The sequence below is a fragment of the Cavia porcellus genome, unplaced genomic scaffold (genome assembly GCF_034190915.1).
Source record: "Cavia porcellus strain 051 isolate PalLab524CR breed Dunkin Hartley unplaced genomic scaffold, mCavPor4.1 scaffold_19, whole genome shotgun sequence".
Taxonomy (NCBI): domain Eukaryota; kingdom Metazoa; phylum Chordata; class Mammalia; order Rodentia; family Caviidae; genus Cavia; species Cavia porcellus.
Genome location: NW_026947502.1, coordinates 19,873,575 through 19,897,885, shown reverse-complemented (window position 1 = coordinate 19,897,885; position 24,311 = coordinate 19,873,575). Strand labels below are relative to the sequence as shown.

The 24,311-nt window shown below is 35.0% G+C and overlaps 1 long non-coding RNA gene across 1 annotated transcript in view; it reads right to left on the bottom strand.

Annotated features, from left to right (window-relative positions):
* The window catches only part of LOC134471711 (uncharacterized), a 1,254,606-nt gene that overhangs the window by 662,517 nt on the left and 567,778 nt on the right, over positions 1-24,311 (bottom strand). Inside the window, exon 4 of the long non-coding RNA XR_010041297.1 lies at positions 16,926-17,067. This is a non-coding gene — a long non-coding RNA (uncharacterized LOC134471711). The remainder of the gene's footprint in view (positions 1-16,925; positions 17,068-24,311) is intronic.

Genomic DNA, 24,311 nt, shown 5'->3' with positions numbered 1-24,311 from the left:
AAATATATTGATTATGATGATTATATAAGTGAACACCTTTTCAAAATGTGTTGAACTGAAGATTTAAATGGGTACATATAATTATATAAAGTTGTACTATAATAACATTGATTTAAAATTTTATAAGTGATTATAATAATCTATATAAGCTGGGTATGGTGAAGCATGTTTGTAATTCCAGCTACCCAAGAGGCTGAAGCAGGAGGAGGACTGTTTGAGGGCCAGAATGGGCAACTTAAACATATTTTCTCACAAAGTATTCAAAATGAAACAAAACACACTGAATGCATTGCTTACATTGTCCGGTACTTCTTTGATTCAATATTCATTACTGAAAATATAAAAGGCTTTCTATGCACTACTCTGCCATCTGTATGAAGAAACATTGACAGATGATTCCAGGTTGACAAGAAAATCTTTGTGATAGCCTCGACTGAAGAGATGCTGAGATATTTGGATGTGCAGAAGATGTTGGTAACTTTGACAAAAATAACAGTGTTGACCTGGGCAAAGACAACGAACTGAACTGTGATGTCTGAAGTTTGCTTCTGGTAGTAAAGCCTCTAAAGTTCTTAAATATCTACACGTGCATCTATTATTTTTACCTAAAGAATTCATAAATTGAAAATAAAGCAGGAGAGTAGTAACAACAGAATTTAAAATTTCTCAAGCGTTTTCCCCTGCTACCTACATTAAATGCAATACTATGACAGATGGTGTAGCACACTCTTGCAACCTAAGCATGTTCAAAGCCTGAGGAAAGAGGATCACAAATTTGAGCCCAGCCTAAGCACTTTAATGATGCAGTGAATCCTGTTTCAAAAGAAGAAATACTAAAAGTAAAGGGCTGTGGATGTATCTTTATGCTAAATTCCAGTACTAGTAAAAAGAAAATAAGAAGCAAACAAATGAAAAAAGGAAAGACATACTAAAATGATTTAAATAAAAATAATAAGTAAAAAAAAACCAAAGATAGAGACTGTACATAAGTAGATAGCCAAATGAATATTTAACATACTTAATAGCAATTTGGGGGACTTTATATATACTAAAGGAATAATAACAAATAATGGGAATAAGTAGCATTAGTTTCTGGTATGATGACACTATTTGAGAAATGGTGAAGGTATTGGTAAATGTGAATGAGATTGTTAAAATAAACTAAAAGATAGGAAAATCCCAAGAATAGTAGCAGAAAAAGATTTTAACCTAGAAATAGCTCTTGACTTATAAATCCTACACTAAGAGAATACACAATAGAAATAGAAACATATATTAATAAACATCACAAACAGTAATATTCATAGGTGCACTATGCATTACACTAAAACCTGGAGACACCCAAGAGTGCATCAGCAGTGGACAAGGTAGTGTTTAAGGTTAAAATGGAATACTCTGTAGCAAGAGGATGAAGCAACTACTTTCTTCATGTAAGATAGACACCTCTCCCAAATAATGGTAAATGAAAGAAGTCAAAAGCACACAGTTTATAAAATAGTGGAACTAATTTTGGAAACACAAAGTTGAAAGACACAATGGTAGTTCTTTTTTGGGTCATTTAAGGACAGGGACTCAGGCAATGTTAAGGGTAGGCTCTGATGTTTTGGTAATAGTGTCATTCTACATCTGGCTATAACGATTCTCTATGTGTAATATACCAAAAAAATCCCTAAAATAATTGTTCTAGATGTATCACTATACCATACACATTTTTTTCCAAAAATTTATCATTTTTGCTTCATCAACAATCTTTTTCAAGAAAAAGTATATCAATGTTTAGTAATATTTTGGTATCGAGAAATGCATACTAATTGACCTTCTTACATTACCATTATGCATCTAAATTAAGAAGGCTTATGTAAAAATTTCAAATATGTATACCTCACCAGATATTCTAACTATTGTAAGGTAGTTCATTAGAAAGTCAATTTCCTGAAAATATATGTCTTTTTAACAAATAGTGCCAGGTTAATTAAATCACATTCTTCACAATTAGATTCCTAAAGAAGAGTGGTAAATCAGAAAAAAATTCAAGTACACATGTACGGGAAAGAGACTTTAAATGTGCAGAGATATAAATAATAATCCAAGCATCCACCTAGAACATAATATTTTGACTGAATTTCTATTATAATAGACTTTATGAAGAAAACAGTTGTACTTATATGTAAAAGCTATTATGCTCAGTTACTTCATTTGAATGTGGTACTATTGAGATGAGTATTTGCATCCCCAAACCCTTTCATTTTTAATATTGAAACACAGTTAAGCTAAACTGATCCAGTCTGGGCTTGAACTTAAAATCCTTTTGCCTCCGCCTCTAGGAGTCTTTTCCTAGCTCCTAGGCAAACTACTGAAGCATGAACTCAGATGAGATTTCTTAGGTTCTGCGAGGACAGCAGCTCGAGAGGAAATGATAGTCACATCCAGACTACACCCAGGACATTGCTCTGTTCATCACTCATTTGACAGCTCCTGAGTTTTACTTGTGTAAGAAACCAATGAAAATAAAGTAATATCATGAGTTAAAGAAATTTTGAACTCAAAGAGGGGTCCTAGGAATCCCAGATTACTGGTCAAATCGGACAAGACTGTGGGTACTCTGAGGGGTACTTATGATGCCTCTGGACTGTGGTATGATACTGTAAACTGTACCTTGTAATCTGTAGATCTGAGTGAAAGTCTGGGTATTAGTATCAGGATTAAATTAACTAACTGGACATTCAAATCTGGAGGATTGTACAAGTGATTGTTGGTGGTAAAAAAAATATTGAGGTGAGAAATCCTTTGAATAATATCAGGCCTTATTACTTATTGCTAAAGTAAGTCTATTATTTTTTATTGAGCTGAAAATATTTGACCTTCTTCATAAAAGACTACATAGGATTTATTCATACTGGGATGGCCTAGAAGGCATTTTGGTCAAAAGCAATGCCTAAGAAAGTATGAGAGACACAAATCTTAAAAAGCAGTTAAATTTATCATTTTCTTTTGTCTTATGATCATACCTATACAAATGATAGCACTGTCTACCTTAGTAACAATAGCAAATACCCAAATACTTCATAGTTAATAAAATATTTAATTATATAAAAGTTTAAAAGATAAACATGTCAAGAGATTCCTTTGAAATCAACAACTAACCCAAAATTGTTGTACACGAAAACTATTTAATTCGCAATCGCTTCAGTATTTAAGACATGAACACAAACTAAGTAAGTGATATGCAAAATAAGAAATTATAAAACTTGAAAATGAACATAGACACACTTGAATTAATGCAGAATCTTGCCAAGGCAAATAAGCGAGATAATCAAGATAGGAATATTTCAAGTCTCTCCTAATTATTTACACAACAGAAGTCAAGGTGAAACATAACTGCCTGTTTTGGTGGAGTGTGGTGAGGATTGCAGTTTATAAGATTTTCTCTGAGTTTCTTCTGGAAGAATATGTGAGTAATGAAGCCAGGGACATTTTTAAGGGAATAACATTGAGAAATCATCTCCACTATAATAATGTCACCAGAATCACAGGTTATTGATAGAAAAGTTTTCCAAAAAGAAGGACACAAACGGAGAGGGCTGGGACTCTGAGCAGAAGTAAAATGGGATGTCTGCTCCACAGTTTAAAGACAAGGATGATTTTTTTTAAAAATTCAATTTAAATTATTCTTAAACTGAACAGAGCGTAAGTGGTTATCACTGATGAAAGACCCAGCATCATTAGGGACACTACAGTGTCTGATATACCTTCCTAAAACACCACTACTGTGGAAAGTGAGCCTCAGAATCCCATGTGCACTGATGCTCCCCCAGAAATGTATGGATAGATTAGGTATTCCTTCCTTTAGCATAACACTGCAGTGGGACTGTCTTATAATACTTGCAGATTAAGCTCAGTGGGGAGAAATCATATCTGTGTGTCCCCATACTTGGCAAGAAAGAGACGTGGCATTATACGTATATTCTCAAACTCATTTTGGCTGAGAAAGCCAGGTCTTGAAACTTGCTTGCCAAGAGAGTAAAATGATACAAATATGCATGCTAAATTATACATAAATATGCATATGTATTGAGCCACCCCCATACACCACGGCTGAATGATAAACAGACCAAAGATTGGAACTGTACCTCTTTAGATAGTCAAGTGGTTGTATAGGAGGCCTCAGGATCCATTGCAGTTTGGGAAAATATTAAGCCCTATACACAACTGCACATTTTCCAGAACCCATTTAATCTGGGTTCAAAGGGATTCGAGGCTCCTGAACTGTTAGGACTTGAAAGATGAGAATAAGCTGCTGATGACATGAGCCACAAATCTTGAGCATATGGAAAGGGCTGACCTGCTGAGCTCCACAAATGAGAAATTTGTCTCTCTTGGCTTTTTAGGAGGTGCTGTGTGCTGAGACACCGGGAAAGCACAGCTCTACTAGCAAAGCCTGAAGTGACGCTCGTGTTATTCACAACACCTTGCAATTTTAGTTTGAAGCCCAGTCTAATGTGGCGGGAAAGAGGTCAGTTGTAACAAACAGAGGGGAAAAGAGCCCCACAGCTGTTACTTTCACCATCAGAGTTCCTCAACCACATTTATATTTCAAATGTGAGGCACAAGCTCGGGCTGAGGAAATAGTCCAGTTTTTCTTTAAACAAAACAAAACGAAAATATTGTACTTTATCCCACCTTATAGAACTGACAAACAGCATCAGAATGAGTTAGCTTTTACACTTTTTTTTTTTAAACCTTTGGAGATTCTGGTTTATAGAGAAGAGTTTATTGATTTTACTTACTTTTTAGTAAAGTAAAATAATGAAAGGTCACATGACAACTGATTGTTAACCCATGTCCATTTCCGCCTTCCCTTGTGATTTTTTAAAGATATTGCTGGTTCACATTTTCCCCCTCACCCTGCAAACTATGTAAAAAGCCAATGAATTGCAGGCACTAAGCTATGTTTACACCGATAGCACCTGGAATTAACTTCATCAGGTGATACTCGTAGCCTTATTAGGTTACAGTGCAAATAATTTGGACCTGTAATTGCTCTCAGGAAGAAGAGGAAACACCTGTCCCATCACTGCTGCTCCTCATCTTAAAGGTAGGTTTATGGGATTTTTCTTCAACTCACCAGTCTCAAGCCTCCTCAGATCAATAATTACAGTCCTTAAATCTATCTCTCCACGAGGAGTAGTCTCTCCCCCCACCCCGCTCTCATAAAGCCATCTTTCACATATCACTCTGAAATATATATCTTAATGAAATAATGATTCCAAACAAATGCATTTCTCTTTGGATGACACAGTGGGCTGCCTTGCTGGCGAGCAGATGAGGTAAAACATGAAAATGGTGTTGATGATAGTGATTAAAACACCAGCTTTGACAAGGCAATAACTATAAAATCTTGCTGCTAGTAATAATCTCTACAATACAACTGCAATACCAGAGTACTGTATGTCACAGTGTAGTAATCCATCTCTCCAAGTGTCACTTACTTAAGCAGGTTCCAGAGGAACCTATCATTATTTTTAAGTAAGGGAAAGGACACAGTCCCACTGCTATAGTACATTACTCACCCTAGTTCTAGCCTTTGGCGGACTTATTTATTTCCACAGAAGCGAATCTATAAACTTCAAGCTATTAGATCAACTATCAGGAGATCTGTAGTTTGCATTTTCTTGGTGGTATACTTTGGAAAATTTATTCTTTAATCTGTAGCCTTAGAGAAGTGTGATCTTGTATTTTAAACATGTTTAACATGAGCCAGGATTTTCAGAAAATGTTAGTAATTATCTATATATCTATATTATTAGAATTAGAAGAAATCAATACTTATTGCTAATGATGGGCACCAAAGGCAACTGCACCCAAAAAAGGTAAATTTCAGGAAAAAAATTTTAGGACTTAATAATCATAAAGGTAACTTGCCTTCTAAATTATGATGGACTTTGATACATTGATAATGAATAAATTAACCGTGTAGCAATAGTGAAAGTAAAAGTAACCATTTCCTAATCAATGTTTGTTGGCAATATCGTCTAGTTATCTAGGAGATAACTGGGTAAGTTATTTAGATTTTGTGATTCTATTCCCCTCTCTGCAAAACAGAATAAAATCATTTACCTAAGCAGGTTAATGCGATGTTTAAATAGCATATAAATAGTACTCTATATACAGTATACTACACACATACACACACATGCATATGTATATATATATATATATATATTTCTTAGAACAGTTCATGATAAATGCAGTGCAACTAATTTTGCTATTGATGTGTATTATTTATGAGTTAATTATGATGTTCAGAGACTGAACTCAAATCTATCACTAGTGCTGGCTGGATAATGTTAAGCCATTTCACTCCCCTGTGAATTGGGAAGCTGGCAGTCTCTTCCTCAGCTTGGAAGAGTAGGTAAGATCATGTACCATAAGCTTTGAAACCTATATCTGGCCCAGGGTTATAATAGTAGTAATGAAAAATCTTGGTAAAATTAAACTTTCATTAAAATAAAGAAACTAATCTATCCAAGCACAGAGTAGTTGCTTGTGTTTTACAACATTTAAAAATCCTAGTTTCCATCAGATTCAGTTCTCTTTACCCAGAGTACATGCACATAATCTCCAAATGCTCACATCTCACACGGGGTATTCCAGAACTTGATGCAAGGATCTGAAACAACTAACTCATGTCACAGGAACAAGTGCAAATATTTCTCCTGAAAGGTAAGGTAAAAATGTAGCTGGCATGTAAAGATGAGACAAGTAGCAGCATTCTCGTCTCTGTGCACTTCTTCAGCAAGGTAGTATTTCAAATTCCCAGCAGATGGGAGGAAAAACATGAGGACAGCTTGTTCGAAAAAGACCCAGACTGTTAAGTCCATCACAGCTCCCTTTTTCTTTCCTCATTAATTCCCTGATCCTTATTCCATTGTATAACTTAACAACTATTTCTAGAGGCAAAAGAAAAAATTGTATCTAGTTCTCACCACCACCTGCTAGCGGCTTGTGTAGGTCTTGAGGCAGAAGGCAAAAGGTTTTCCCTAAATGAGAAGCCAGCAGGGCACTTTCACCCGCTCTGTGGGAGAGCGACACTTCCAGTGAATGCCAATGAATTCCATCTACCTGCTCTTTTGTGTGGACGTTTGATGGCACAGGTAGAAAAGGCATTTTACTCTTGTGAGTACTAGAGGTTGAACTACTCATTCAAACAGAAACACATCATCCAGGATTTAAAGAGAAAAGAGGAAAGAGGAGAAAGGGCTCTACACAGTAAGGAGAAATGTTATTTCATTTTAACACATATGTAGCTATCCAAATAAGACGTATTTAGATACACACTAAAGCTGTTTTTGTATTCCTGTATCATTCACTTTTGTGGCAGTGAAGCTACTAGTGTTCCCATGGAGACACCTCACACTGTTCGTTAGGTTTTCTTTTCTAATTAATGATTAATGCCATCTCCTAATTACTGAGAGTAGGAGGTTCAATAATGTAAAGGATACCCAGAAACTTTGAATTCCTGTGGCTTCCCTTTCAGTCTGTTACTAATTTGTGGGTCTAATAAGCAAAGCTCACTTCAGTTTCTCTTATCATAATAGTTGAAAAAAAATCTAAAATAAAGATGCAGATTCTAGAAAGGAAAACTAAAGTATAGGTTCCATTTGCATGGCCCGGGAGTCCAAAAGTCCTCTCAAGCTCTTTTGCTGGCAAATATGTTTAAAATGTTTGGATTATTATGCAAATATTTTAGGATTGTAAGCTAATACTTCACGACTGAAGTAATGGTTTGGAGTTTGAATTTCTCTTGAAAAGGTTAAAAATCTGGAGGCAGACAAGAAAAACTGCATCATAAATTCGGCTAAAAGCCTACAGCTTCCTAACAGTGGGAATTTTGCTTTCTAGTTTACCAGACACTAGCTGAACCTGCATGACCTTAGGGAGCATTGGGTTTTGTGAATCTAAACTCTAACAATCAAAATGTTGCAAATAAGAATGATTGGGCGGGTTCCGCTGTTGTGACTATTGCTATGATATATTATCATTTTCCCATCATTGGCACAAAATGTCTAGCACCTGCCACTTAAATGGAGAGTAGTTTATTTTACACCATGGATTCAGTGGGTTCACTCCAACGCTGGCTGGTTCCAAGGCACAATCAGAAAAGCATGACAGGATGGCTGCTCAACACACGGTGCCTAGGAAGCCAAGAAAGAGAAGAGAGGAGCCACAGAAAATAATATACCCTTCCAGGTCATCCCCCCGTGACACTTCTTCCAAGCAGAGCCTATCATGTAAGGCTATATCCAGCCAAGAGCTCATTAATGGAATAACCCCCTTGTGAGTGCAATAGCCTCATAATCCAATCCCCTCCTCTTGCAAAGCCCCAACTCTGGACACAAGGGACTTTCATGAGACATTTTAAATATAAACAATAAGAGATAGATACATATAGCAATATGAACATCTTTGTTCTTGTGGGTTTTAATATTTAGCAATGGTGATTAAACGTGGCCCAAAGTTAATGAAGTAGAACTGAATCCTACTAATACAGCTCAAAAAAATTATAGGACATTTTCAATGATATGAACTTAGGACAACAGGAAGGGAAAGAAGGAACACACAGAAACTACTCTTGAAAGATGTTTCTAGACCAATTGTGTCCAACAGACATATAAAGCACGCTACAATGTAGTTCAGAAAATCTATCTAGAATGGGTCAGGCCTACGTTCAATTCCCAGATAATAGCCACATTTAAAAATGGTAAAGAATTACTAGAAATTAATTTTAGTTGTAATTTTACTTAATCCAATACATTCAAATATCAACAGCCAACTAATAGCCAGTAAAATGCTAATGAAATTTTATGAATTCCATTTTCACCCTCTTTGAATCCAATATGTACATTTACCATTGCCAACCTCCAATCCAGACAAGCCACATTCCTACTGCTTCATAGTGGAATATTTTTACTCTAAAAGAACATTTCCATAATTGCAGCATCTACAGATAGCTAAGTTGTTGAATATATTTAAAGTACAAGAATTTTTTTTTAAATGCAGGTATATGACAGATAATGAAAGCCCAAATCATTTTCTTAAAATACTATGTCCATTTTAATTGGATTGAGTTAGATAAGGAAAACAGTAGACCTAAGTTTGATGCTAGATAAATAAGACAATGAGTGTTGTTTTTATTTCAACAGCAACAAAAATGTAATTAGAAGTAGCACAATAAATGCATATTATTGACAAAATAAAAATTAAAAACAAAGCCATTTAAAACTCTTTAGAAAACTTACCAAACCCCTCTCATCTATATACATCTATTTATTTATGTATTTATGTTTATTATTGGCTCATGCAACTATATAATCCAGATACTGTTCTAGCCTAGCTATTCAAAGAAATGGATTCTGCTATTGTAGTCCTGAATCCAGAAGTTGGTTTTGCTCTGTTGTGCTTTATTCCATTAGCTCAATTATCAAGCACATTCTCTCTTTGCTAACCAGAAAACAATACCCTAGCAGGGAGCACTCAAACATATTGAAGGGGAGAAAGTCTTAGAATTAAACTCTCTCCTTTTCTGCCCACTCTGCACCTTTGTGTTGGTTGCCTTTAATCCTCTTTCTTTCCTCAGCATAGCAAGGGCTTTCTGCGTAATTCACTTATTTGTCTGAAGATCAGATCCACCACAAGGAAAAGTAATTGACTTCACTACCTTGAGTCTCCTCCTCTCCTCCCCTAATTATATTCCTCATGCAAGAAGGAAGGTAGAAAAATGTTACCACCTCTGGGCAGGCACTGTCATAAGCTATTGTCTGTGCTCACGGTCATTCAATTTGCAGAGAGATTTATTTATGAATTATTATCTGTCGCTCAGGCTCTTTTTATTTCCCTAAGAATCGTTTACTACATCTCAAAATTGCTTATATTGTTCTCACTTCTTTCAATCTTCTCCACAGAGAAGGATAAATATGCATCTGAACTTTCTTGGGTTTTGGACATTCATATCCCTGTGATTTGCATACTTTTTTATTTCTTGCTTGTCTCTATTGTGGTATAATTTCACTGAAGTTTCTCAAGGCAAATGGAAGTATCCCTGGTCCCTACAACGAAAAAAGCACTAAGTTTTACTCCAACCTTTCTTCCCTAGGATTACCAATCTCTAGTTACAGCAGCTCTGGTTCACAAATTTGATTCCATAGGCATTAATCACTCAGATATAGAATATCTGTTCATGGATACATTTATAACCATTGAAAAGGAGCAATAACTCATTGAAGAAAGCTTATTTCCACATTTGTACCTAAGTTCCAAGTTGTGCTCAAACCAATAATGCAATATAAAAGTCACTATACCAGAAAACCTAAGGGTGAATACGCAGAAGATACACAAGCGAAGGTAACTAACATTCACTGATTTAAACTGTGAAGACTTTAGGATAGAGAACTGTAGCCTTCACATGAAAAAGTTTCTGTTAGTATTGGTTCTTGTGATGAGCAAATGGATCTACAAAGCATGGATTTTGCTTGTCCTCCAACAGTCCACTCTAGAAGGCATCATTTGCAGTGTTACCATACACTGCTAGATCAGATTCTACATGACTTGTAAATAAGATCCAGGGCTTCAGCCTTAGGTTTTTGATGCTAACTCACTTCAGCCAGAATTCCTCCACCTCCCACTTCCTAAAACCCTTACTATTTAACCAAATTATTCATCTGCTATAATCTTCCCATGTAATATCTCATCCCCTCAGCATTATTTGTGAGTTTAACAAAAAGTACCTTAAATGCAACAAATCCCATCCACTGACTCTGGTCTACACATCATGCTCCTTGGTGCTCCTTTTCCTCGTATTTCGACTTGAGCACCATCTCTACCTCCTGCAAAGCCTCACCACAATTGCCACCCCTGCTATGAAAATCCCATGTGATCTCTTTTGCCATTTTAACCCATGGCATGACATCAATAATTTTTTCTATAACATCAGAAAGATAACATAAGACTAATTCTTCAAAGAAACATAAAACTGAAAAATCCATGGTGTCACTGGGGAAAAAATCAATCAACATGATGGTTATTCTAACACTGCACAGTTTGTCCTAACTGTTCAACTATTTGTTAAGATCTTTCATGTCTTTCATATTCAGCCATTATGATCATCCCATATGAAATTCAGTTGTACTTTTTCCATACTGTTTAAAAGTATCATCACTAACTTTGTACTTGAGTGTTTTCATTATAATTTCTACTTGGTATATTTACTCAGGTTAAATGAAATGTGCATCACCACTTTTCATTAATATTTTGAAGGATTCAACAGCTGGCTAAAAATTTAAGAGTAGGTGTTCTATGTGATATTGAAATAAATCTTATAAGTTCAGGTAAGCTATATTTTATTACATCTTAGTGATTTTACTTCCCAATCATTTATTTGTCCAGGTGCTTTTATGTTAGGAGAGTTTATTCTATTTGATAATATCCTACTATTGAATTATTTTTACTGACATATTTAGCTGCAGTTAAACTATCTAAACACTGAGTTGATTCATGACAAGTACTTATGAAAAAACTCTTACTTCACAATTTATATAGCTTGCACTTGGTGTTCTTTAAACAGCATTTAATGTCAGTATTAAAAAAAAACATTGTATTTATTGTTTCACAATAGAAAAGTCAATCTAAATAAGGTCAAAAGTGGGTCTCTGCATGTAGTATAAAATAAAACAATTTGAAAAAAAAAGCATGATCACAAAGATTGCACTCCAAGTGATTTTCATAGATGTCATCACATAACTCTTAATTCTTTACAAATATCCACTGTTACCATTCTAATAATTTAAAACATAAACTTGTATAGCAGGACACTAGGAAAACTGCATTTTCTTGGGAAATTCAGAGTTTGAAGGCAATTTCTGAAAGCCTTTCTAATTCCTATTTAATAAAAAATAAAGTAACTAACAAATTGCTTAATATATTTTAAGTAAACAGAATGTAAATTGCCAAATATTTTTAAATTATATTTTCATTCAGGTATCCCAAAACATGTAAATAGTCTCTTGAATCCCTTACCCAGAGAAAAAGATTATTGAGGTGATTTTGTAGAAGAATCAATGAAAACTATATCATGGATTAAATTATAAAGAAAATTAAGGAACCTGCATGTATTTATTGGGTGAATTATCTTCAAATTTTATTATCAGCAGAGTAATGTAGAGCACCACTTACTTTACCTTTAATAATGCAAATGTAATGTCTAAAGTCATTATTTGCATTTTAGCTACTTAATAAATAATTTCTAAATAAAGAATGAATGAATGTGTACATCACAATAGTTACATCTCTGCTTTCTTTCTCTGTTGTTGTCATGGCTGTTAGTATTTAGGAGCAGAGTACAGTGCCAAGGAAGAATAGTTTCAGATGAAGGCAAATCAGAGTAAAAGTTTCGCTATAGCTCAAGCAACAGCACTAAGTGTCAACATTTCCTACTTGTAACAAAGGACAGTATCTTGAATTATCTGCATCTGAATGCCTGTCTAAAACTATCCAGAAGTTTTAAAGGTACAGATCAGCTATCAAAGTCTACCATGTGTAATAGTATCTAAGATCTTATAAAAATTTGATTTCCTACATTTTGTAGTTTCAGATTCTTGTTCCATAAGAATAAATTCATAAGGACTAAGAACTTGGATTTTAAACAAATGGTCCATGTAATTTTGTTGATATATGTAATCAATATATATATATGAATAATTGTTTTAGACTTACACTTGTATCTATCCCCATGCTCATGAGACTACAATTTAAGTTTAACCAATAACATAAGAATTGTCCATATAAAATAGTATAGTAGCATATTATTTAAAATGGCTGTTGAATATATTATGTAGGATCATATTTTATTAAAAACATATACTCCAAAATATCTATTGTTTTTGGATATCTAAAACAAAATTGAATATTCAGGTATAATAAACATAACTATCTTTCTTAAATTCTTTTTTTTTGCTTATCATTATAACTGGACATCACTGTCCCTCCATAAAATGTGGAAAACAATAGTTTCAAAATCCAATAGAAAAGTATTTCCAAGATCCACAGTACTACTTCCTCCAGTGGGATGAATTCGTATCATAGGTTCCTCTAGTATTAATTCTGAAAGGTTCTTTAATTTTATAAATTTATGCTGCTTTGCCCCTCCACTAAATTGAAAACTTCTGCAACTGTCAAATAGGTCATAGCCAGGATGCAAATTACCACAATAAAATTTTTCGAATGCTTTCAGTCAAGTTCTTTTCAACAGATCAGCATGCCGTTATAATCACAGTAAAAGCACAAATTCCAATATCTCTCCCAACAGCACTTTTGAATAATTTTTGCAACTGATGATTTCATGAAGACATGAATGCATGACATTATTATACCCAACAGAGCAAAATTCTATTTAGCTTGTTCTTCTCAAAGCTTCTCTCATGTCTTTCCTCTGAATTTCCTTTTTCCCTATCCTCTCTTTAAATCTCTCCCTGTTCTAAGGCACTCCTCCCCCATGTCCCAAATTCTCACACTGACCTACTACAGTTACATACTATAACATAATAAAACCGGTTGGCCAAATTATCTAGAATATTTAAATATGATAGGGTATAAGAACTACGATGGACTGATTCATGCTTATGAGAGATTTCGGATAGGGAGTTTACTGTTTTGTTAAGAGCTCAACCTCAAACTTTACTACTAAGAAAACAAACATAATAAAACAAATATACATTCTTTGTAATACATATTCACAGTAATATTTGAGCACATTTAGAGGAAAAATAGATGCTATAATCACTTGTGAATTTTAGTAGAAAAAAAACACACTCACAAAAAAAAAAAAAAAAAAACGTGAAGTCAGGAGTAGAGTATTTGCTGACAACCAAGATATGTGAACTGCCAAGTTTGGCAGTAAACCGTAATTTCACACAGAAGTATTTTGCCTTTTTCTGCCTTCCTATCTTTGAACTTTGGTCAATATAGGACGTTTTAACTTGTGTCTATTTTGTAGATTTTCAAGACAATAGGAAGTGAATGAATTGGATTTTTGTTTGGTCAAATAAAATTATGAACTCTAAGATGACACATATACAAATACATAAAAATGTAAAATATAAACTACTAAAAAACTGTGCTATATAAATACTTAACTAAAGTAACCAGCTACTGAGCAAAGCTTCTTGGGTTTAGTTTTAAGCACTGAATCGGCTATGGGAGGTCATGTTTCCTGAAGACACCCAAGTAGGAGTGTTTTGCCCCTGGTGTCTTCATTCAGTGTATTTTCCAGTGCTGCCACAAACAGATAAGTGTACTTAATTACTAGATTGCACATCCTGATGTATGTTTATTTGACTATGCAAACAACTCACCAAATGTACAATTTTCTCTTCTTAAAAAACATAGTAATTTAAATGCAAAAGATATGTTAATCAGCATTATCATTCAGATTTTTCATATGTCAAGATAGGATGCTTGGAATTATCATTTTGTTGTCAGCAATAAAGCAGCTTATACTGGAAATCCATTTTGGAAACATGTCAACAAACTCAGTATAACCTGGGTCACTTTACCCCTGAGTGTACTAACAAGCATGGTGCCACCTTTTATGTAATGATAATTTGGTATATAAAAGCTATTTACAGTAAAAGTAGGAAAAGGTATAGCCTAGGCCATGGTCCTGTAGAAAATATTCTGTAAAACATTCCCAAAAACAAAATCAGAAAATGAAGGGAATATATAGAAGGTGCTTTCCCAAATTACTCTGTAAATTCCTTTGAAGTAGAAGTAGTCACTACAATACGAAAATTTGAAGTTGAGGAGTTTTAATCATATCAGGAGTGGGAGGGACTCACCCAGCAGAAGGGTGCTCTCATAAGATCCCCTCAGGTAATTATTAATTTAATTGGCTGAAATAAACTATAATGCCTTCAGGCCAGTGATGAAACTGTATGGGTAGGCACTTTTTTCCCTTTGGGAAGAGTCCCACTAAGAAAGCTTGTACTTTGGATTTTTTTTTTTGTTTGTTTGTTTTTTTTAAATCATCAACATCAAACAGTCTGAACAATCTTCCCAGGATCTCTCCATCATGCTATGGCGCTACTACAATATGTTAGAGTATCATTTGCAGACACAAGTTTCTTTTGGGGAGACACTGTTTTCTAACTAAAAATTTTCCCAAATTGCCTCCAGGATTTTGGTCCTGCCTTCCTTCTTCTCCTTCACAGCCCTGGGAATTCTAAGGCTTTATTTTTGGATATAATTTCTAACTAATAGAATGAATATTTTTAGCACCTAAATAGATACGTATTCTTTAAAAATGAAAAGATAAAAACTTAGTAGGATTAAAAGATGTTTGCTCAGAAAAAAACATGACATTTTTTTCTTTTTTTCCCAGTAATGGGGATTGAACTCACGACCGCCTGCTTGCAAGGCAGGTGCTTATGCCACTGAACTAAATCCCCAGCTGAAGAACATGACAATTTAAAAATGGTGAGGTTACAAGGAACTATTGAAAGAAGGAGAAAAACTTTCATCCGAAGAGTAGAATCATTGCACTATTGACCATATACATCACTAAGATAAAACAAGAACAAAAAAAAATTAATGATACTGGTAGAAATCTTGAGACTGTGGAAGCAGCAGAATGAACAAGGTAGGTAGTCGTGAAAGATGACTTTCATGTTGTCATGCTAAATCACTGATGAAGTTATTTGCATTGAGTGTGTAGAAACTGGCATGTCTGCATGTCTGTGAACTTGCATATAAAATGAATAGTAGTACATGAGACGGTTACATGGTCATTTCTCAGCACACTGAGGAGCCAAGGATAATTGTATGCTCCAAATATCACAGCAAATAATATGTCTGCTTTATTTTAAAGCTTTATAAACTGTGCCAATAGTCTTAAAACTACTTTGAAGTTTTATAAACTATGGCAAAAGACTAAATATTCCAATAACAGACTAATATTAATAGATAGTTCCTCAACTTCAAGCACCTTATCTTGATATTAAGAGAGAATGGACAAAACTGACCTATGACTGAGCTTCCTTGACCCAGTCCGGGAAAATTTTGAGCTGATGATCATCATGTAACTTTTCAATCAAAACTTGAACTTATAACTTTAGTTTGTATCTGTCTTTCCACAATTCTTATGGAGGGACATATGGTACTTGCTGGGGTTTTATATCTGTCCTTTTTTGGTATTATACATTTATAACTCCTTTGGAGATTGGCATATTTTTTGGGAAAAACCCAAGATGGATTTCCCAGATAGAAATCCCCACACAAACAAATCAGCAACAACAACAATAAACTCTTCATCAAATTATGCAGGTGAATGAATCTAAGAAAACAAGACCTTTAGAAGCAAGCAAACAAACACTAACATGGCTTTCCTGACATCAAAAAAACAAACTCCATAACCTTCTGTCATACTGAGCCTATCTCCTTTGTGGAGGGACGACAAGAATAGCTAAAAATTGTTTATCTCATTTCACTGAAGTCTAAAATATTTCTGTTTTCCTTTCACAAACTGAGTGCCGCTCCCTTTTCCAGCGAAACAGAATCTTCATGTCCTTAGAGATTCACTGCTGAGAGGCGTGCAGATGTATCCAAATAGCTGTCCACAGACTCCACCATTTAAAGGAGCTTTTTCCAAGAACAAATGCTAAGAAATCACTTGTGGAATTCCAAAAAGAGAGGAAAAACGGCAGAAACTACCACATGTTTTAATGAATAAAACCATTCCAATTTAGAAGGATTTGAAGACCCTTCCCATAATGAATGTTAATAATCTTTTTATGTTTTAGAGATAAGGGAAAAACACAGTCTTTGTCCTTGGGAGGACACTGTATGAATCATAAAGCAATGAAGATGGATGGACCTACCTCCAGCAGAACTGGTTATCTAATGATTAGAACCAAGACCAGGAATTCCTGCAGACTCTCAAAAGGCTTCAGGGCTTCGCCTGCTCTTTTCTTATCTAATGTATCTTCACTTCTCAGCCCTTAATGACAGTGTTCTCAGGACCTAAAAAAGGAGGGGGAAAAAGACATCTTTGAAAAGACTGCTGAGTTATAGCAAAGTCACCTTGCACTCACTTCAAGTGTGGGGCACTCAGGAATATAAAACAGAAACTTGTTAAAACAGTCAACCTGCTGAATACAGGGAAAAGGTGGAGAGCTGAGCCCACTTGAGTAATGTAAAATGAGAGAAAACTGATTCACTCTATATGAGGCCAGTTTGGTGTTCAGAAGCGGCTGGCGTCGTGAGAAGAGGTGGAGAGAATCCTGAGCAATGACATTCAGAACAGTTTATGGAGTGTCCTCAGGTGTAAATAGAGCGATCAAGAACAAAAATGTGGGTTATGCTTTGGCAGACTTCGGGTTGCACCTAGTTAAATGATAAACATGAATACACGGAGGTAAAACAAAATGGGACACATGATGGGAAGTGATGCCCAGGGTTAGGAAGAAAGCGACATGTTTCCTGGACTTAGGAGGGAAGAGTCCTGGCTAAGTGTGGCCCTGAAAGAACTATATTAGATAACCATGTGAAAACTGAACAACCAGCTGAGCAAAGGCCCCCAATTCAGAGACAGGTGCATAGGAAGGGAGAAGCTAGAGCTTATAGTTACAACAAGGAGCAGAACTTGGGAAGGGGAGCGCATAAATCTCACCACAATTTAGGATGAGTCTCTGTAGAGGGACTTAGGGCAACGCATTGTAATCCAGTTTTGAGCAATAAAAGCAATGCTTAGTAGTGTGTCAGTCTCCAGAGGTCTTGAGAACGTCACTGAATGATCTTAACTAGCTCATTAATAAGTTTTCCTAAAGTTAATTTAGATTTCAACTTAATGTGTTTTTGGATCCAGAGAAAATGAATATATGTAACATATGTTTTTTTGGAGGCAGCTTTCATTTTTAAAAAAACTGAACAAAGAAGCAAGTTTTTCTTTGAGTTTTGCTGAAGTGAAATGCTAATAATATGGTAGTTTGAAATGGGCCAGTTTGTGTCCATGAGTAATATATATATATATATATATATATATATATATATATATATATCCACACATAAATATGCATATACATATGCATGTACGTGTATGCTTCTCTTTCTTTTTCTCTCACTGTCTCAACTTTCGCTCTTCTTCCTTAAAATTATGCTAGCAAACCCAAATATGTTATGAACTTCTAATATTTTGCAAAATAAGTTACTTTTATCTGATGAACATATACAATAGGGACTTTTAACAAAGCAGTGCAAATGGTATTTAGTTCCAATATTCAAATCTAAGTTGATCTGAAGTTCTGAAACAAAGTCATTCAAGCATATCCCCCTCCTCATTTGTTTAAAAAGCAGATTTGCATGATGTTTTATGTAAACCTGGAGTTTTTAACTAAATTTCCTGGGAGAGACAGAGGGAGGAGAGGTCCCTGTTTGAAATGCATAAGCACAGTGGTGACTCTTCAGATTATAGTCCTCTCACACAGGGAGAAGGCTTGTCGCTCTGTGGCTCTGCTTCTTTCCCTGAAAGTTCAGAACTAAGATCCAATTATCTATTGCCTTAAATACTAGACAGAAAAAAGAATTAGAGATGAGATACTGCAGGTGGTGGATACAAGTGGATAGTATATTTTACTTGTCCTAAGTAAAATCTCTGAGCCTGTTGGCAGGTTTTGTTCTCATGAATGAACTTTGTGCACTAGATTTAAGCTCCTGTGCCATCTACTTGGATTAGACTGAGTTATGTGCATTTCAGAACCTGCTGGTGGTCAGAAAACAGTAATACTGTATGAAATAAATCATAGTTCTGCAGAAGATGACTAAAAATAGCCCATTTCTGACCAAAGCATTTGCAGTTAAACATCAGTTCTTAAGAATCCTTACTGTATGATAAGACATCAAAATATACTGCATTATTTCATATTTGTAAATCCTGGTTATGCTGTTATCTTATGAATCCATTGCTAATCATTTTAGTTAGAGTCACGTGTTATAAGAGCTGAGCAGAGGAAAAACCCACTGCTTCTCTGTTTAAAAAAAAAAAATCCTCCAATAATTTAAACCAAGAGGAACATGTTTGTAAAAATCCCATTTATTCATTTTTTTTATGACCGGTCATCAGAGTAGGAAACTTTTGCACACTTTACACTGAAAATAAGAACAAAGTGTAAGTTAAAAGAGGTACTAAGAGGTAAGAGGTAGTTGGAGTTTATTAAAATGAATAAAGGTTTGTGGAGGAAATAAAAGTATAGGGAAAATCTTCACAGGAGATGAGGATAGGCGCCTCAACCACTTTAGGAATCAGGGAAAATGGGTTCAAGATCTATTACTGCTTAGGATTAATTTTACTTCATTCCTATCCTAGAGAAACAAAATAAATGGAAGTAAAAATGGAACAAGACAGTACATACGTATTTATGTATTCTGTTGCCAGGGATGGAATCCAAGCCCTGAAACACGCTAGCCAAGTACTCCAACATGAAGATACATCCCAGTCCCTGTCCATTTTGCAGTACATTTTCATTGTAGTTTGTGATTTAATGATGAACAAGATGAATATATTTACTGTCTTCAGGAAATTACTATTGTGCTGGCAGAGAGAGACAAATGGTCACTAAAATCTTTTTCAAACAGATGAAATGCACATGTCAGTGCAACGAAGCACCACATGAGAGGTAGCAGTGATATGAGGGCTCAGTACTGAAGGCGAGAGAGTTGAGGATGGGCTGCCTAAGGGTTATGACATTCTAGCTAAGAAGTCACATGTAGGGACGGGGGTCGGGGTGGAGCGTTCAGGCAGAGGAGCAGGAGAAGAGAAGAGTTTGCCTGCTCTCAGACCTGAAGGAAAACAATTAAAAAGCATGTGGGCATTAGATGCTTGGCGAAGCAGGCTGGTGCCATATATTTTTCTGAGTTGTTTGTTTGTTTGTTTTGTACTTTTTTTGTCTCAATGAGAGTTTGGGATTTTATCCTAAATTTATGAAGGTGGATTTCATGGCCACTGTGGGGAGGGTTGAATAGTGAATTAGATTTAAGAAATGAAAAAATATGTGAAAGTCAGATACTCATCTATGTCATGCATAATGAGAAGAGATAAATGTGAACTTCTAGTTTAAATTATCCTGCTCTGATTTACAACAACTGAAAGTATTTGTTATAAGGACAGCTCCTACCATAATGGCATTACCCTTCATGTATATTTTCCATGATCTCCATAGTCTTTATACTATCTGCCTTAGTATTTAGCACCTAATTACATCCTACCCAGTACTCTGGTTTTTACATTATATTTAATTTCTTGACTGGATTGTGAACATCTTAAAGGCAAGACTAACAAAATGTATTTTTGCATATTTCACAATATCTAGTACATTTCTGGTGTGAAATAAGGACTAATAATAATAATAATAAATACACATCTAATTCTTACTAAGTCTCACAGAGAGTTCCAGGAGCTTTATATCTATGATCCACTTATTTCTATGCATTCCAATCTATGCCGAAGATTTGTTGTGATTTTATAGCTATAAAAACTCAAAGGGCCACAATGAGGCCATTTGGCCACTTACTAATAATGGATTACTTTTTTTATTTTAAAACAAAACGAAAAACAAGTATCTAGATGGATCAGCTATTGGTCCAGCTGTTTTGCAGACTACCTGTGAATGGTATTTTCAAAATATTGCACCAATTTTCGGTCCCCCTGGAAATCAACGATGGTTCTACAAATTGTGATACAATCCCAGAATTTTTCTGTCTATAATTGTGAGCTATTCACAATAAAATGTATCATCTAAACAGAAGGGCTTATTTAATAAAGTAACACAATATTTTTCCTCACTCATCTTCTTCTTCACTAAAGCCAAGTCAGATTTCTTCTACCACTAAATCAGAAAGATCACAGTAGAGATTCTATGACAGATGTTACTAGTTCCTTTTGTCTGGATTCAAAATATTTCTATCATATAAATATTCAGACAGAAATCCCATCAAATAATGATTGTGCCACAGTTTATAGCATAGACCAATTATGTCAAAAGTAAATATAAAGTTAAAAAGAGGTGTGAGACAGTGATTTGATGGGGAAAAAAATCAAACATAATACATAGAAATTATGATAAAAAGAAAAGACTGTCAAAAATATTAAACTGAATGAACTACAGAGGACATGTATGTATGATTAAGGGTACAAGATAGATAACCATACTACTAAGTTTTTTTATCTTATCAAATAGAATGATTTGTACTCTCATTGTTTGTTCATTTTTTATGCTTTGATTTTATGAGTTGAGCAACTACTTTTAAGATAGCAATATGTAATTTATCAGCTAGTGATTTCTTACTGTGTTTTTTGAAATTCTTTACTATATCTACCCTTTTTTCTGTTTTGCTTTTTTCTCTAAATAAGAAAAAGATGAAATTAAAAATAATTTAGATTCACCTTGAGGCATTCAAATATAAAAGCAATGGATACATTTTATTTGGGTAGATAAACATCAGATGTTGGCTTAAAGTTATTTTCTTTTAAACTGTAACTACCATAGCAGATTCAGGTGTAGCAAAACTGGCTGGAGTAGTAGGCATGAGCTGTTAATTATAAGAGCCTGGACACATATGCAGAACAGTTTCCAAGGCCCTGGACTTCTTTCCAGAACGTGAGCAAATTCCCAATGATGGCATAGATCTAAAGTTCGCTTGAGGAGTGAGAGCCCAGCACCAACTTGCAGGGAAGGATGTGGAAGGTCCCATGGGTTTTTTTCCTATTTGGACAGGATAAAGGGCACAGACACCAAGCAGAGTGTGCCAGTTTAATTTTTTCATGACTGTCCTCTCTGTTTTCTCCAGGGCATCTTCTTTGCTTTTATTCCTTTTGCTAGGCCCAAGCTCGCTCTGCACAGCCAGTTGCTACCTCACTCTTTATTTGTATGTTCTTGAACAAACTTTTCCACTGATTTTATGCTTGTTTCTTTCAGTTTTTGTTTTAGATGAGAACTTGGAATCTAACTCCACAAAGAGAGGCGAGGCACCCGGACCCTGGTAACATTATGTTGGTGAGCCACTTTTAGAAGGATCTACTGATAATACAACTATGGTGATAACAGTTAAGTGTAGCATACATAGCATTTGCTTACAATGCATTTTCCCCATCCAAATTTTACATTTTGTAAATTGAAAATTTCAGTTTCCATTTTGGTTCACATTATAAACACAAATAACCATATACTGTTCCATACAAGGAAAAAAAAAAATTTAAATAATGAAAAGAAAGTGAGATAAACACTCTTTTTCCCCCCAGAAAATTCGACAGGATGTTTGTAAGTAAGGAATGAAGATGATGGAAAAGGAGGAGGATAGGGGGAAGAGGATGAGAGAGAAGAACACTGGAATATTAGTCTGATCATTTTGGAAATTTCAAATGTTTCGGTCAGTCCATTTCTAACAATAATTCATTTTCTGCCCACGTTTGATCACTCCAACATCTCCTAATTTGGTGAGGCTTTTTGGGTTATGGAAAATTGTGCCATTTGAAGGTTTTAAATCACAACAAGCTGATTAATAGCTGTATAGAAAAGCTAAGTCTGAAGGAAAAAAATCTCATAGGATGTTGGGTCTGAAAAATTACAATTAAGAATTTATTTTAGACTTTAATTGAATTTGGGGAGGCTCAGACACAGGAGGCATTTACATTTTCTTAATGGAGAGGTGGAAATATGAACTGGGAAAATATTGCAAAATATTAATTGAGTATTTGGGTAAAATAGAGAAAAGTCACATGAAAATGTGATTGAATGAGCTGCTTTAAAATATTATTAAAATACAGTCTTCAATGCTTTAAAAATGTTCAGAATTAGTCACTTGTTGCCTGTTTAAAGCTCCAAATTTATTTTTGCCTAAAGCATTATAATAAATGTGAATGACCCTAAAAATACATGAAAAAATATTTGGTAAACATCATGTGTCTTTATAATTAGAGACTATTTACACAGATTACTTTTTTTTCTTAAATGTGTTACAAAGTTCTTATTTCTAACATTCTCTTTAGTTATAATTCTGTGGGTTTTTTTTTTTTTTTTTTTTTTAACTGAAGAAGCTATTTTTTTAATTTAGGAAATGCTTTGCTAAGCTTCATGAAACATTTGTATTATTTGAGTATAATGTAAGAAATGCAAATTTAAGATGTTTTATCCTTTTCCTAGATAATAGAGGATTGCTTGGATATTTGGCCAAAGAATCAGTGCGTACGAAGCACGACAGAATTACTTTAGAAACTGAACATGAAATACCCGGGGAAACTGTTCTTAGTGAACTCACAGACCTCAAGTTATTTCACTTTCTGGAACATCTGAGGAATGAGACAGTCCGCTCAGCTTTGAGGAATGTTGTGACTGTGTCGCATACCTGTAGTCTTCTGAGGTCTAACTTTCTCATAATACCTTAGGAGGGTCAGCACACTGTCATGAGAGTGAAACAGACCCTGGCCTAGGCCTGCATTCAAAACCCTGCATTACTTCTTACTTGCTTCTTAATCATGACAAGTAACTTAACTTTCCTGTGAGTCAATTTTATCATCTATAAAATGGGAACATTTTCCATACTTTTTGCATATGTTTGTTAGGTTACTATGTTAGAAATTTGCCTGTGGCTGAGTAATATATAAATGCTGGCTAAACACATACATAAGATTAAAAAGTATATCTAATCAGTAAATATTTTAAGGCACCCATACCCTTCCAAGCCATGTTTCAATACAAGTAGGACCTGACAGAGAGACTGTCCAGGAATACAGAACAGGAGAACTGAAGAAATGCAGTTAGCTACAATCAAAGTCTTGTTCTGGAACAGAGATGAAGCCAGGGTATCACATACAAAGAAGAAAGAGAGCAGGGTAGGGTCTGTGGACCTGAACATGGAGTTTGGGTTTTACCTGAGATGCAATGGAAAAGTGCTGCAGGAATCTAAAATGACAAGTGATCTGATCTAACATCACTGCCAACACATTCCTTTGTTCTTGTATATCTCCTGAAACCTTGTGCTCAGTGCCCCTTTGCTTCACTCACACGTTGCCCTCCTTGTTGCTTTGACCCTCCATCAGTGCCTTATCATCCCACTGAAAAATCCAGAAGATACTAGATGGAAAATAAATAAGTATCTGCTCCTGACAGATTTTACTACCTTATTGCTTGGTTGGTGCATTGACCTTGTTAGGCTTAAATGGAGCTATCCATTTTCTCTCAGTATATTTCACTCCTCCAAATTTTTAGTCATAA